Here is a 15,414-nt window from a genome sequence, read left to right as displayed (position 1 = left end):
CTGGATCCAACAGATCCAAGGCTGGCTCAGCCCTGCCCCTGAAATACCACATTCAGCAGACAGAAGTGGGGAAGCTCCACTCCAGCAGTGATGCACAGGTAACTGGCTAACAGCAGCTGGGAGAGGTACACCTCCATCCAATTAAACACCCCCAGCCTTACATAAAAAGGATTCAAATTGTTCTGCCTGTATTCTATGCAAGATTGAGCCTGAATCCAGCCCAAACTGCATTTCATACAGTAGTGGTCCAACCTCTGCTTTTAGATAATAAACTACGTAGTATAACAATGTTATGTGTACAAGCAACCTTACCATTTTAAAAAAACATTATTCCAAAGTCTCTAAAAACTATTCAAGATAAATTGAATTACAGAACATTTCTACACATTTCTAATAAAGCTCAGTCAAAACCAGCAGGGCATTACCAAGTTCAAAACTACTATGTAATTGTGACACGCTAAAGAAAAGTTTACCTACATTTGAAGTTTTCACAATACATGTATTTTACGGCAATGAAATTGAGCCAGAAATGTTTTGTCAGTTTGTTTCATATTTACAACAAACCATCTTATACAGTCAACTTTTATTTAAGTCCCCAGAAACGTCCTTCTGCTTTGGATGCAACCTGCACTACCCTGGGAGTAAGGCCAATTGAACTCAGTGGGATTTACTGGTGAACTGACATGCAAAGGACTGCCCTATTAAAAACTGGAGTCAAGCAGATAGAAAAATAAAAAGGTTTTGTTGGAGATAAAGAAGTTTCGGAAGCAATATAAAGCATTTTAAGAAAAAGCAGTACTGGGTTAGTTTCATTCACATATTTGGCACCACAAACCTCCCCCATCCCCCCATTAGATTTTTCTGGGGGGGGGGGAGCGCCATGGAGTTTTCGTTCCTTCCAATATACACAAGTAACCCCTTGGCTGACGCACCAGCTCTTGTACTTACCTACTTAATTTGGAGAGGGGAACAGCCTCCGAACTAGTTCTGCGTTCCAGCACTCAGCAGGAAAGTCTCCTGCATAGCCTCCAACCAAGCTCCTTGGCATTTGCAGTTCCTTCTGGCCAGAACTAGAGGCAGGCACTCCCACCACTGGGCTAGGAGCCGCAAGAAGAAACAGCTAGAAGAAAGTTTCCTTTTCCCTTGCAGGCAGCTCTCCCCCCCCCCCCCCCCGCCTTCTTCTTCTTTATTTAATCCCAGCCTCTTTACGCGAATGCCATACGCACCGTTACCTCGGCAGTGCAACAGCTGGAGAGGTTTCCTCTGCGCGAGGGCGGCTCCTGGGAGACGGAGCCTCGAGGCAGGCTGGACTGGCGGGGCCGTGGCTGCTTCTGGAGGCGCCGCTGTGTTTACAGCCAGTTTCATGCTCTCCGCTCGTCCCCTCCCTCTCCCTGCCTCCCTGCCACAGCCTCGCCTGACATCATTCATTCTCTTACATTCACACACACGCCCACTCCATTTCCAAACAGTGAGTCAGCCTAGCCCTGCTCCTATGCGAAGAAGGCTGGGCTAGAAAAACCGGTTGAGACCCAGGAAGGGAAATAAAAATAAAATGAGGGGAGGAAAAAAATTAATCGACCGGGGTGGGAAGCCCTGCTCCACAGTCTGTCGCTAAAGGTGGGGATAGGAGGGATCTGCTACAGGGATCAAGGCACGGGTTGGTGCATGCACTGAACTCGCGTTGCAATTAAGAGAGTGGAGAGAGTTGGGGAGCGGATTCTGCAAGGAAACGAGCCAGCTCCTGTCTGGATAATCCTGCTCCTGATCTTCCGGCTACCTTAAACCGTTCTTCAAAAGAAGGAACTCCCTTTAGGATCAAACATGGGCAGAATCCGATCGTTCTAACTGCTGCTGCTCTTTTCAGCGTTTCAAGGATCCTCTTTCATGGTTTCTTATGCCTCCGTGGCGCACTTTTCATATCAGCTGTCGTCCTTCAAACTTTCCCCACCCACTGCAAACATAAGAGCCAACTCCTAGGGACCGAGGTTCCTTCGCTGCCCCCCCCCCCACAAAAAAATATTTGCCTCCAAGGGACCTCCAAGTTGATGGGCATTGACATTCAAATAGTATGTGCACGTAGCGTTATGTGAACAATTATGCAGGGTGGGGCTTACCTGCCCCTCCAATATTTTATTCAAGTTGGCAGCCCTGCCGAGAAATGTGCTTGGCTGACTGCCAGCAATTTAGCTGAAGGGTTAAAGTCAGTGACTTAAAAAGCCCACCTAGCCTTCAAGTAAGAGAGCACTGACCAACCTGCACTAAATTAGTTCAGGTTTCCCAGACCATCATGTATCCAGAGAGCAAAGTACAAGTTACAGCAGTGATGCTTGAAGTTACAGTACTTAATTGGAAATAAACCAAGGCTAGAATCCCTAGGCATGCTCAGGTTGCCATTCTAATTCAACTTGCCTGGGAGTAAATCCCACTGACTTCAATAGGGCGCCATCCGCACTACGCATTTAGAGCAGCCATGGCTTCCTTTCCACCCCCAATCCTGGGAGCTGTAGTTGGTTAACGGTGGCAAGAGTTGTTGGGAGACACACATTCCCCTCGCAAAACTACAATTCCCAGAGTTCCTTAGGAAGAGGAGCTGACAAGCTGTCACCATTTCCCTTTTTTAAAGGGAAATTCCCTTATTCCGAATAGGATTCCTCGCAAGAAAAGGGAAAGGTTGACAACCACTCTTAAGAGTTGTAGTTCTGGGAGGGGAATAGGCGCCTCCTAACAACTTTCAGCACCTTTACCAAACTACAGTTCCCAGGATACTTTGGAGGGAAGAGGAGCTGTGACTTTTCTAAAGCAGCATGAAACTGCTTTCAGTGTATAATGCAGATGAGGCCTAAGTTTTCCTTCAGAGTAGGCATAGATAGGACTGTGTTGTTACCTGGGAGTAAGCCCCATTGAGCAATGGAGGTTAATTCCAAGTAAGCAGGCCTAATATCGGATTGCACATCTATTAAGAGTCCTAGTAAGACATTTTCAACACGATTATAGAGCAGGAGAAAAGATATTTACATAAGAAAGTCATTTTGAAAAATAAAAGGCCAAATGAAATGAATCAGAACTAGTTCTGGGCCTTGTCAGTAGCCCGATATGCAGACCAGTAGCAATTCATAAAGCTATTTCCACCACTTTTGTCTCCGCACCATGCTAAGTATCTTTGCCAAATGTTATTAAAGCCAGAGGAGCAAGGCTAGTGAAACAACGGTGGCGACTTTACACAGAAAGGGTGTGTGTGATTGCAACTGTACAAATGTGATTGGGCAGCGGAAGTGAGAAGCGTAACAAGGACCATCTGTATTATCTGTGAATGGAAATACATTTGGCAATATTTCACAGGTAAAAATGTTCACCTCGAGGAAGCTGCGCACGGAATTTCAATTCTGCACGGCTGATGTTTACTAACAACCGGTGGTCCCACCAGAAGTATGTCTTCTGCACCAAGGGCCTAAACCTGGAAGGAAATAAGAACATCATGCTTAGGTTTGAAAGCTTTGAGCTCAGGATATTATATAAATACCTGTGGTCAAGGGGAAATTTTACCTCAGAAAACTCCTACAAGTGGTGGTAGTCCTTGAGACAAGAATGGCTGCCCCATTTTCCGCGTGGCTTGGTAGGCCTAGCATTGAGCAGCCAGCTTGGCAGTGCCTAGGAAGTGTGGCTTGCGGTTGCTTAGCAACGGTGACAGATTTACCTCAGCCCCTTCTCCCAGGCCAGCCATTTTGCCTGTGTGGCAGATGAGCAATGCTGGCGACAGCAGCGTTAAAGGGAAAGGGCTGCGAGGAGAGTGAAGAGAGGCTTGAATTAAGTGTGCCCCATTTATCTGGAGTACATTATCCAGATGTAGTGGATAGGAGTGTACAGTATGGATACCCAAATTCCAAATTCCTATCACTCAGTGAATGGCCACCTGCAATCTTTGTCTCAATGAAGTTGTTTGGATGGTACATGAGATCATCAGGATGCCATCCTGAGAATCTGGGACGGAGTAGGAAATAAGAACAAAATAAATACCATAAGTCACCCTGTTTGTTTGGGGCTTTTTTGGACAACAGGTTCCTGTTGATCAAAACAGCCAAGCTATTATGTTCTTCGTACAGAATGTTAATGAAATTGTTGCTTGCCACTTCTGGCCATTTTATGCCCTGCGTAAGGCTCAATATTAAGCAACAGCAATATTTAGCTTTAAATTCAAGTTACTTCATAAACAGTAAAAACAGATAAACAGTTCTTGGGTTGCCTTTGGTCACAGTGAATTAATGCTACATTGCCTTTTTAAGCACAATTCACCTTCCCCCTTAGGAAAAGCCCAAGTGCAGGCCTGTGCTAAAAGCCCTGCTAATAAATTTATAAAGTTACCAACACCTATGTGGAGCCAAAATTATGTAGTCAATATTCCACATACTGGTACATCAAAAGGCATGGGGATGTTTCTGTAAGTCAGTGGTCCATGAATTGTTTTTTATAGTTATAGGTATAACTTTTTACGGTCATATGACAAAACTTGCATATAATATAACCTGTTTTGTCGTTTAGTGGTTTATAAGGCATTGAAAGGTATAACTGTAGTATGAGAATTTTAATTTCTCCCTCCCAAACTGAGATTATTTCACTAACTGATCACATACAGTTGATCAGCAAATTCCACTATATATTTCAAACAACAGTTGACAACAGATCAGTTAGCCCAGAAACGCTTGTTTTGTGATTTCAGGATTTTCAGGCCAAATAGAGCATGACTATAATATTAGATGCAACCCTTTTCATATTATTTCAGTGCGATATGCTGTACAATGACTGGGAAGGGTTGCATTACTCTTTTTGTTTGTTACTATATTATGTATTTTTGTGTTTTATATTGTAAACTGCCCTGTGATCCTCAGATGAAGTGTACATAATTTACTAAATAAATAAAACAAATTCTGTAGAATAAGAAAAAACCCCCCACACATTAAGAGCTTTTATTTCTAAATATGTAAGAAAAATTCTGTTCTCAACAAAAGCCTATCAGTAGGGCATTTGCTTTTCGATGGGGAAATTTGATCCCAGTCTCCTCTTTTCTATTTTCTTTTTCTTTTCTTAAAAAAATCCTTCCCAGGGCAAACTTTTCTGTTCATCTGAGCTGAAGCAAACTCAATTTTCTTTTTCATTGCGGCATTTCTTTCATGAGATCAGCAGTGGTATTATTGGAGATGGTATTACTATAAATGGACACAGCCTAGCTCGTGCATTAAAGTTGTGATGATTTCCAGAAAGATGCCAGGCAGTTCTTTAAGTAAGCATTGTGGCTAGAATGCAGGAGTCGCACCAAAGTTCGGAAGGAAAGAGATGAAAAATTGTGTCCCTTAGACTGGCTGCACTGTTGTCAGGAGTCTTTGTTTAGACCATTTTTACACTCTTGCTGTATACTTATTTGAGTAGTTTTTCTTTGTCTATTAACCAGTACAATGTGACTTCTGTGTTCCACCTCTGCTTTACATCAACTTTTTCCACCAAATAGTTAAATTTTAAAACAAACTCTCACCTGAGCACCTCCGTCATTAATGGACTTTTGTCTTTATAACAGGCTTGTCAGGTAAGGAGATATTACCCCTCGACTTTGAAGGAAGGTAATGAGTCAGAGAGCAAAGACCATACAGGAACTGCGCAATTCAGTATGTGAAACTAATCCTCACCCCAGCATTCTAATAATACAATCTCCACAAACCACACAGAACACCCATTTTGCTCCTTCCACCTCTGCTTTTATCTGGTGGCTGGAAATGCAGAATCATGAGATCAGCATCAGCAGAATTTCCACATTTTTGGGTTCCCTTTAATAATTATCTGCATGTCATACAGATAGTTAACAGATCTCCACTTCCATAATAATAAATGCTACATATGCTAAATTTGTGGCTGTCACCAGGGGAAACACAACAATATATGCACATTAGAGAACTCAGTTCAATAAATTTTGCCTGAGATTGCCCAGACTCCTGCAGAGTTTCTGCTGCAACTGACTCCATCAAAATACTGAAGCTACATTTGCACCAGACATTTAAAGCACCATTATGCCAATTTAGCAGTCATGGCTTCCCCCAAAGAATCCTGGGAACTACAGTTGGTAAGGGTGCTGAGAATTTTGGAGGCATCCCTATTCCCCTCACTCACCTGCAATTCCTAGAGTTCCCTAGGAAGAGGGACTGATTGTTAAAGCACTTTGAGAATTGCAACTTCTTATTTAGAAAATATGGAAACACATAATGATTGTGAAAGTGTGACTTCCTCTCTAGATTGCATTGTATGTGTATTATTTGAAAATGATAACAAATATTTTAAAAAGTTTTTATTTCAGAATGCTGGGTGTCTATAATCATGGATACAGGCATACATATGAAGGTATAAGATGGAGAAAGTGGCTAGATGCATATTACCTATAGTTGCCAACTCCCTAGCTAATGTGGCTCCTGTGCCAGCAAGAGAAACATGACAGGAAATTCAGTGCTGCAGCTGTTTACATAACTGCAATTCCTGAATGGGAAAAGTTGAGTTCACTATTGAAGAAAGGTTTTTGGAATGAACACTATTCTTGCTTGGCTAGATGTTTGTTGCCCAATCTCACTCCTACTAATTGAATACTATTCACAGCTCTACAAACATTACGGCATACATTGATCAGAACAAGTATGACTACTTTATCTAGACTATTTTATCTACTATAGTAAACTAATTCAGGTCTCTTTGTCTAAACTGTTTTGCTGATGTCATACATTGATCTGGTTTCCTCATCACGTTAAGCCAAACTATGTGTGGGTTTTCAGATTGAAGACTGTGTATGTAGCACTCCTCCCTTGGTGCTGCTGCACTATCTGTGACTAAACCACGGTTTGGCTTAGTGTTATGTCTGAACCCAGGTTTGTGGCTTGTCTTGTTCCAGACAAACCATGAGCCATAACCAAAGCTTGTTTTTTGCTTACCTCTGGCATTTTGTCTGGTGGAGACAAACCACAACCACATGTTTGGATGTAACACTAAGCCAAACCAATTACAGATAGGTAGCCGTGTTGGTCTGCCATAGTCAAAATAAAAAAATTCCTTCCAGTAGCACCTTAAAGACCAACTAAGTTAGTTCTTGGTATGAGCTTTCATGTGCATGCACACGAAAGCTCATACCAAGAACTAACTTAGTTGGTCTTTAAGGTGCTACTGGAAGGAATTTTTTTATTTTGACTAAGCCAAACCAAGGTTTAGTCATGGGTAGTGCAGCAGCAGCAGCAGCAGCAGCACAACCAGCAGCAAAGCAATGAGACCATAATATTCATTCCATAAAGCCATGCATATATTTGTTCATGCAAAACCATGATTTATATTGTATTTTGCATGTTAGAGAGAGAAGCACAACAATGCAAAGGATTATATGTGCTCTTTATTTTGAATGGGAGGTGTGTTGGTTTTAAACCAAATCCTATTAGAATAGGTTTTTTATGAGTGCTGGACATTCACAGTGTTCAAAATTGAAGTAAAGAGGAACTGTAGGTGTTTTAAAGCTTATATTGTTTGCTGAATGCCTTCACAGAATACGTAAACAAATGAACAGACTGAAACATATCTTTTAGTGAAACCACTAAAGACTCCATTACATGAACACAGGTAATGTCAATACAGCTTCATAATCCTTATTCAGCCCCTTTATACCTCTTTACTTGCATAGATTAACTAATCGTTGGAACTATGTTAGGGCTGTGACATCTGCCACACATCCAAAAGAAGGACTGTGACTCAGTGCTTTGCATGCAAAAGGTCCCAGCATAACTCCTCAACTTCTTCAGGTATGGCTGGGAAGAGACCCCTGTTTGAAATCCTAGAGAATCACTGCCAGTCAGTGTAGACAATATTGAACTAGATGAACAGAATGTCTTACTCAGAATAAAGCAGTTTCTATGATCCCACTGGGAAGAGATACTGAGCATGCGTAGGAGATTGCACTGGACCCTCTTCCTGATGCACAACTTATGAAAAAGCGTGCATACAGTTTGTATGCATGTTCAGTGTATACTTCGGAAGGTCTGCAGCTCAGGGGTAGAGTGCATACTTTGTGTGCAAAACAGTGGCGTAGCGTGGGTTGTCAGCACCCGGGGCAAGGCAAGTAATTTGCGCCCCCTAACCCGTGGATTTGCGCCCCCTAACCCTAACCCCCAGATGTTGCGCCCGGTGCGGCCGGTCCCCCCTGCACCCCCCACGCTAAGCCACTGGTCCAAAAGGTCCAAAGTTCAGCCCCTGACCTTTCCAACTGGGGCTCAGAAAGATTCCCATCTGAAAACCTGAAGATCCAATGCCAGTCAGCGTACAACTTAGTCTAAGGCAATTTTCTATACAGTTATATCTACAGTTTCCCAAAGTATGTTTCTCCCCCCCCCAATGTTTTTATTAGCAATTTCAACATAACAACATATCAAAACATATCATATTGATTATTTCAGCACCCCTCAAACCCTCCCCCCCCCCGAGACTTCCCTTAGCTCCTCTCTCTGATTTCTCAGCCCATATTATTCTCTGCATGTTATAAAATTATACAAATCCTCACATTATCTGTCTACCATGTTATCAATTGATAAATTTGTGTATGTTTATTCAAAACCTGCCAAGGAGTCCAATTCATTTGGTTGTCTTTTTAAGTACTTTGTGAAAATTTCCCATTCTTCTTTAAAGTCACAGTTGTCCTTATCTCGTAGTTTGTATGTCAGTTTAGCCAGTTCTGTATAGTTCATCAATTTCTCTTGCCACTGTTCTTTTGTCAGGGTTTCCTCATTCTTCCATCCTTGTGCTATCAAGACTCTTGCCGCTGTTGTTGCATACATAAATAAATTCTTTGTTTTCCTTGGCTGGTTTCGTCCTACAATCTCTAACAAAAATGCTTCTGGTTTTTTTTACAAATGTCATTTTAAACATTTTCTTCAATTCATTATATATCATTTCCCCCCCTTTTTAAAACTTCTCTACATTCCCACCACATATGATAAAAAATCCCTTCTTTTTCTTTACATTGCCAACATGTATTTGACCCGGTCCCAAAGTATGTTTCAAGGGCAGGTCTGTATAGCGTAGAAGGGGAAGACTTCTTTGCAAAGTAGCACCATGTTTATGAATTAAACAAATACTACTGCAAACACTTAAGGTATCCAGTACTGTATTCTTTTCACACACAAATGCTCTTCTTTTGAAACTTTTGACTACTTATGGGAGTGGTTAACTGCAAAGCTTCCCTTGCAGGGAAAGTAATAATTCGGTGTTGCTTTTCCATCCAGAAGAAATATAAAAAAGGGGAGGTTAGGAATAAATACGCCTATGATATGCTGTTGTGGTGGTGAAAATACACTTTGTTTACTGTTTTTGGACACCCAGTATCTAAAGTTAGAAAATGACAGTAATTTCAACGCCATACTTTTGAAACTACACTTAACACGCAAAAGACTGTAAGCTATTTTCGAGGAATTCAGCCAAAACCTTGAGTAATTAGCTAACCTTCCACTGTGTTGCCCAACCAACCCTACCCTGTCTCACCTTCTAAACCCAGGATTATCCCCACCCAAATGGTATTACCTCCCCTCCCCACTTCCTTTTGAGGCCAGACCTCCCATCTGTGCTCCGCTTTTTAATGCTCTGCAGCTGGCCCACCTGCATTGCATTGCAGGGCAGATAATCCCCAGAAGATTTGTTTTCTAAACAAATATATTCAAGAAGCCAAAGCTGCTATTTTAAATTGTAAGCAGGTTGAGCACAGAAACCAAATCTTCTTTCAAGTCACACAATTTTCCTGCATTATATAATAAATTTGGGCAGGAGGGGCAGGAACCAGTAACTCTAATGCAATACCCAAACTAGGTTGGCAATCTAAGTAGTTAATAAATAAATATAAATAACCAGAATTCTTAAGCCTTTATTCTTTCCTTAAGAGGAACGTACCCTGAAACATTATTATGAACACCACAGCAGATTGTAATTTAACTGCCAAAAGCCTGAATAAATGGAAATATCTTACCTTCCACATATGTTCCAAGTTGATTTATAACATATAATAAAAACAATTTAAAAGCCAGTTACAAAACAGTACAAAAACAATGAGAGGAGTTAAAAATCAATCCAAAATGGACACCTATGGTAGAGACGTATTCAGCCAGCTAGGAAGGCTTATCAGAACAACAGTGTCTTCCATTGTTTCTGAAAAGTGCAGATAGTGGGTGCCTATTGTATCTTGACAGCAATGTTGTTCTGATATCTCTGGAACTTTAAGGAGAAACTCTCAGGATAGTTGCAAGAGTTTTGGGACAGTCCAGGAAAAGTGTGGGCTTGACTCAGATGAAAATCAGTCAGGAACACATAAAACTAGGTGTGGTAGAATTTTCACTGGGATTATTAATATTGAAACTGAAGTCCATTTCTCATGTTGCCAGACATATTTGCTGCTGCATGTATAGCCAAGAGAGGGCTGCAACCAACTACAGCTTTCCAGTTAGTGTGTCTTTATGATACATATGTTTGCAAACAGATTTTCGTCACATCCGTACTTTGTGCCTTGAAACAATATTTGAAAAGCCATTAGCTGTACACCTAAAAATGGCATGTGTCTACATTCTACAGGAAACACAGTGCTGCAAGAATTTTGTGTACTTTAGATTTGTTAGCTGAGCCAATGCAAAAGAATGAGCTGGCGAATTGTGATTTGGTGATGACATTCAAGTGACTCATGTGACCTGCACTGTAATGATCATGCCCTGACTGCACATTGGCAGTCTCTTGACAGACAGCAACTCTGCTGGATCAAAGTAGCAGGCCAGTACCGTTGCTGGTGCTATCAGTTTTGGGTGTCAGAGTGTCTTTAAGAATGGTGCCTGTGCCTTTGCCTCCTATTCTAATTAGATAGGATGGATGCATCTCATCATCCTTCTTCCATATTTATTTTGCATGACAACAATGGCAGCAGAAGACATCAATACTGGTCTTGGTTTACTAAAAGCAACGTAGAATGTACTTCAATTGGAACCTATTCCAAGGACGGAAAGTGCTACAGAGTCTATTTAATGTAACCACATGTCAAAGCAGCTACAAAAAGAAACCGGTAGTTCCACATAAGCCTGGGATGCTGAGCTAAACCTTGAAAGCCTGCCAAAATGAAATCCCTGTGCTTTCCAATCCATTAGTACTTTTTATGGCAGTGTTTGTCCAGACACTATGTTTTGTTCCCAGACACTATGTTTTGTTCCCAGTGGGCCTGCTTTGTGAGCATCAGCTAAAAGTGTTCACTTTTCTTTCCACACATAACCCAACATTTGTAAGCCTTGGTTTCCTGATGTTTTCCAAGTGATGGTTGTTTGCTTGTGTTCTGCTTAATATTTCTAAAAGAACTCCAGAATTTACTTTAAAATCAAATACCGTAATTATGCACACATAAGCAATGTGCAGATCTGAATGTATAGATGCACACTTTCTGCACACTTGACCAGTGGCAAGAAATTCCAGGGGCAATACTACCTAGGTTAGCTTTCTATTGCCTAGGTTGCATACAAAAAACAAAACATACATACCTAAAAGCAAATTACGAGGAGCATAGGATGCTGCCTTATACTGAGTCAGGCCATTGGCCCATCTAGCTCAGTACCATCTACACTGACTGGCAGCAACTCTCCAGGATTTCAGACAGGGTTCTCTCCCAGTTCTAGCTGGAGATGCTGGGAATTGAACCCGAGATCTTTTGCATGCTAAGCAGATGCTCTACCACTAAGTTGTTGCTGTTGTTTAGTCGTTTAGTCGTGTCCGACTCTTCGTGACCCCATGGACCAGTGCACGCCAGGCCCTCCTGTCTTCCACTGCCTCCCACTAAGTTATAACCCTTCAAATGCCAAATAACATTAATAAGGTGTCAGTTTTCCAAGCCAATATTACAACTTTTAAAAGCCTGATAAAAAAGGCTGCGGCCTGAATCTGTACAATATTTCATATTAGTATATTTATTTGTGAATATACAAACATAAGTGGAAGCAAGCCCAATAAGCAGCAGACCTGCTATCCTACACCAGCTCTTCAGCAAGAGATGACTTCCAAGATGTGCTTAGTCTTCAGTTGATGTCTCTCTTTGCTTCTGTCTTTCTTTGTCTCTGTTCCAAGCTGGTTTGTTTCCTAACTGCATCCACCCACCTTTATGTCAGCTGCTCCCCTGGCAGTTGGTAGGCATCACTTTTTCAAAGTTGTGATAGCCAATTCTTGATCTTCAGAATATTTCCCAACCATTATGTCCCATTGGAAAAATATCAACCAATCTCCCTAACAAAGAAATGGCTCAGCTATAACAAACCTGTACTAACTCAAGTAATACCAGATCCCATTTTGAAATGAATGTACAAGTCTCTGTTTATCCTGTCACAACCACACTGAATGTTGAAATGCACGCCCACCCAGAACTTTTCAACATCCTCTCCCCCTCCCACCACAACATATACATTCAGGGAAGGGAGCTGGTCACTGCAGGAGGGGAGTCAGCCTGGCTTCCTCAACAGCTGTCTCTTAGTCCCCTTCCTCTCTAGCCTCCCCTTCTGCCTCCAGTTCTGGACTGCTATCTACCACAGATTCTTCCATCTCACTAAACCCTGTTACCTCGTTAGCTTCTAACACCTCCTCCCCCCAGTCTGCTCTCTCTTCTCCCTCTGAGCCTTCTTTACTTGGGGTTTCACCAGGTAGTGCCTCCCACTACTCCTCTGCGTCCAGCCAGCACATGACATCAAGTAAAGAGGCCTTAGTATAGTTCAAAGACACATTCCGGCCAGGCCAAAGCACCTGAGAAAAGTGTGGACCAAAGTGGTGCATGTATGGCCTGGAGAGAGATTAAAGGACCAGAAATAAAGGATGGGGTGGGGGCTGCATTCAGGTCCCTAGTCTGGAATTCCCCATGCCTCTGTCAGGCCTTATGATGACAATGATGATACAGACATAATAGGCAGAAAGAATTTTGAGAAATTTGAGGGAAGGGGGAATAATCAAGACGTATACCTTTCACCTGTGGGTTTTTAAAAAGTTATTTACAGTATTTCAATGTAATATTTTGAAGAGCAGAGCAGATTCGGTCAGAAAAATAAAATGCTTACCAACTCTCTCATCTACAGCTGTTCATACTCTTGGCAGTACCACTTTGGCTATTAATTTGAATCGCGCTGAAAAGAAAGGTGGAAATTGTGGACAGATTTACACTAGGGGAAGTAAATAACAGTGGTGGTGAAAATGGGATGAAATCAGCAGGTGCAGAAGAACAAGAAATTCCAGTAAAACATTTTCTTCACATCACTGTGCTTAGAGTACCAAATGCATGATGCAGAGGTTCTCTGGAAACATGCAATCTGCGTGCCGCTGAATTGCAGTCTGTGTTCTGAATATTAATTTGATTCAAGGTAGTGCCTGAAAGGACTTCGGAAGGAAATTGCAAATTATGGGAATTAGATATTACATAGAAATGCTTTAGCATCTATAACTGGGACAAATTCCAAGTAACTGCCCTTGCAATATAGGACTGCTGCTGAGTCATCCCACAGTGCTCTATAACAGTGCCTTATTTTTGATTATTCATGCTGGCATAGCCTTAAGAGTTTCAATATCATCAAGAAATAATCTAAGATATAAAAAGGACTCTGAAGATTTTCTTTGAGAAGAAATAAGGAGGCTGTAGGGTGGGTGGAACTGATTCAATTTATTAAGCCTTATTTCCTGTTTCATTTACCAACCTATCTAGCAGCATGCTCATCAAGATTTGCTGCTGCAAATCAGATTTTAGTATGCAAACACTTAAGATTGAGCTGTGCCAATAGCTATGCCAGCACAACACCACAAAATGTAATATTTGCCCATGCCAAAATCAAAGGAGATGGTAGAAGCATGGTAGAGAGCCCTTATAGACTAGTTTCTCACTCCCAGGTGTATTCTGCAACATTTCATTGATGCAATATCAGCGCATTAGTGATGGATTTATACAGGACCGCCAACACATCATTTCACTTCTGCAGTGCTGCCCCAGTGTTATTACATTTTTGCTCTCTGCAGGGATGCTGTTCCACTATACAGAACCAAAAGCGGGACAAAACCTTAGCACAATTATGGTATAGAAAGTTACAGGATTTCTGCAGGAAGTATCAGGATGTACATTGATTGGAAACAAAGCAGTATGTCAGGTATTCAATGCAGGATTCTACAGTATATAACTGCCCTGATATCATCCTGAGCACAAATCAGAATGAATGCACAATTAAAAATATATGCTTGGAGGACTGTTGCCATGTCGGCCATGAGAGATTGCCCCAAGAGACTGCAACCCTTCAAAAGAAAAGAAAAAAGTCTTTTTGGTGCAGTGTAATCTATGTGATTTAAGGAATAAATTAGGAGTGTGTAAGGAGAAGAGTGTGGTTCTGTCCTAAAACAGAAAACTGTTGCATGTTTTTACAAAAATCAGATGTGCCTGGTGGTTTGCTGGGTTTGTTGCAAGCATGAAGGTGGAAAGATCAAACATTTACCCTGTTCGTAATTAAAAGGATTTTGAGAATTCATCTTTCTATTTTCTTTTTTCCACCTAGCAAATCTTGGATACAAAATTACAGAGCAGTTTCTGGGCAGCAAACTTGTGGGTGGCATATACATAATGCCAGCCAAGGTTAACATAGAAAGTCTCTGATCAAACTGTATCTCCTGGAGGGTGTGTGACATTTTTATAATATTTATGGAGAGTGGTGTATGCTCTGTAATTACTGCTATATATTGGTGTTAAATAATTATGTACCGTTTAATTAGCATATTCAGTTTGAATCTTTCCTTACAGATTGGTACTCCACAGTCTGCTATTTATATGGCAAATTTAGATTCCTCTTTGGTGATGAAAACGGCCATAGATTTTCTGAAAGCTGGATTCCGGCTCCTCCTCATGAATTTGTGTGGATGTTTTAAAGTAAGGAAAGTGGCAGGAAAATGCACTGGATATTTGATGTGACCTTGTCTAACCTCCTCACAAACAAATCAAAATGAAGGAAGTGAAGCTACTATATAATTTGGTCAGGTTTTTTTCTTTGCCTGTCTATTCTTTTGTGCATTTGGACACGTCTTAAGATATCTAACAACATTTTGCAAGGTGGTTCCTGAAATCACAGCAAGTTTTTATCTCTGCTTGGATATAGCTGGATGCCATTTTGAATCAAGATGGCAGACTGAACATTTCAAAAAGGCACTGAGTTTAACCAAATTTGGCAGGATAGTTTCTGAGATCATGGAGCAGGGTATTTTTATTTATTTATTCTTAGAATTTCCAAGCAATGCCAGATATAAGACTGCTAGTTCTCATTAAACAGGTCACCTGGAAGTGATTTCTATCCAAAACTGCAGGCTTAACTTGCCTTCTCCCCCTTG

At 41.3% G+C, this 15,414-nt stretch overlaps 1 protein-coding gene and 1 long non-coding RNA gene across 8 annotated transcripts in view; one reads left to right on the top strand and one right to left on the bottom strand.

Annotated features, from left to right (window-relative positions):
• Window positions 1-3,641, bottom strand: part of SGMS2 (sphingomyelin synthase 2) — a 30,747-nt gene extending 27,106 nt beyond the window's left edge. The window contains exons 1-2 of one of the 5 annotated variants that reach the window (XM_083459305.1): window positions 3,544-3,641; window positions 3,354-3,454 (exon numbers count right to left, since the gene is read on the bottom strand). The gene's annotated coding sequence lies outside the window, so the exon portion shown is untranslated. Of the gene's footprint in view, window positions 1-948; window positions 1,098-1,226; window positions 1,936-3,353; window positions 3,455-3,543 lie in introns of those variants that run through there. The other 4 variants (XM_083459306.1, XM_083459309.1, XM_083459304.1 and 1 more) reach the window with 4 other exon arrangements.
• On the top strand, window positions 2,251-14,771 carry LOC310686165. Of its 3 annotated transcripts, none has more exons than XR_014515729.1 (4): window positions 2,251-3,339; window positions 5,567-5,654; window positions 7,559-7,632; window positions 13,137-14,771. It is a non-coding gene; the product is annotated as an uncharacterized lncRNA (long non-coding RNA). The 3 variants fall into 3 exon arrangements; XR_014515730.1 differs by lacking the exon at window positions 2,251-3,339 and adding an exon at window positions 3,722-3,787; XR_014515731.1 differs by lacking the exon at window positions 2,251-3,339 and adding an exon at window positions 3,796-4,435.
• Window positions 14,772-15,414: the final 643 nt, after the last annotated feature.

This window comes from Podarcis liolepis (assembly GCF_965112155.1).
Source record: "Podarcis liolepis genome assembly, chromosome: 9".
NCBI lineage: Eukaryota > Metazoa > Chordata > Lepidosauria > Squamata > Lacertidae > Podarcis > Podarcis liolepis.
The sequence above is the reverse complement of the archived record's forward strand: the minus strand, read 5'-3'. Positions and strand labels throughout refer to the sequence as shown.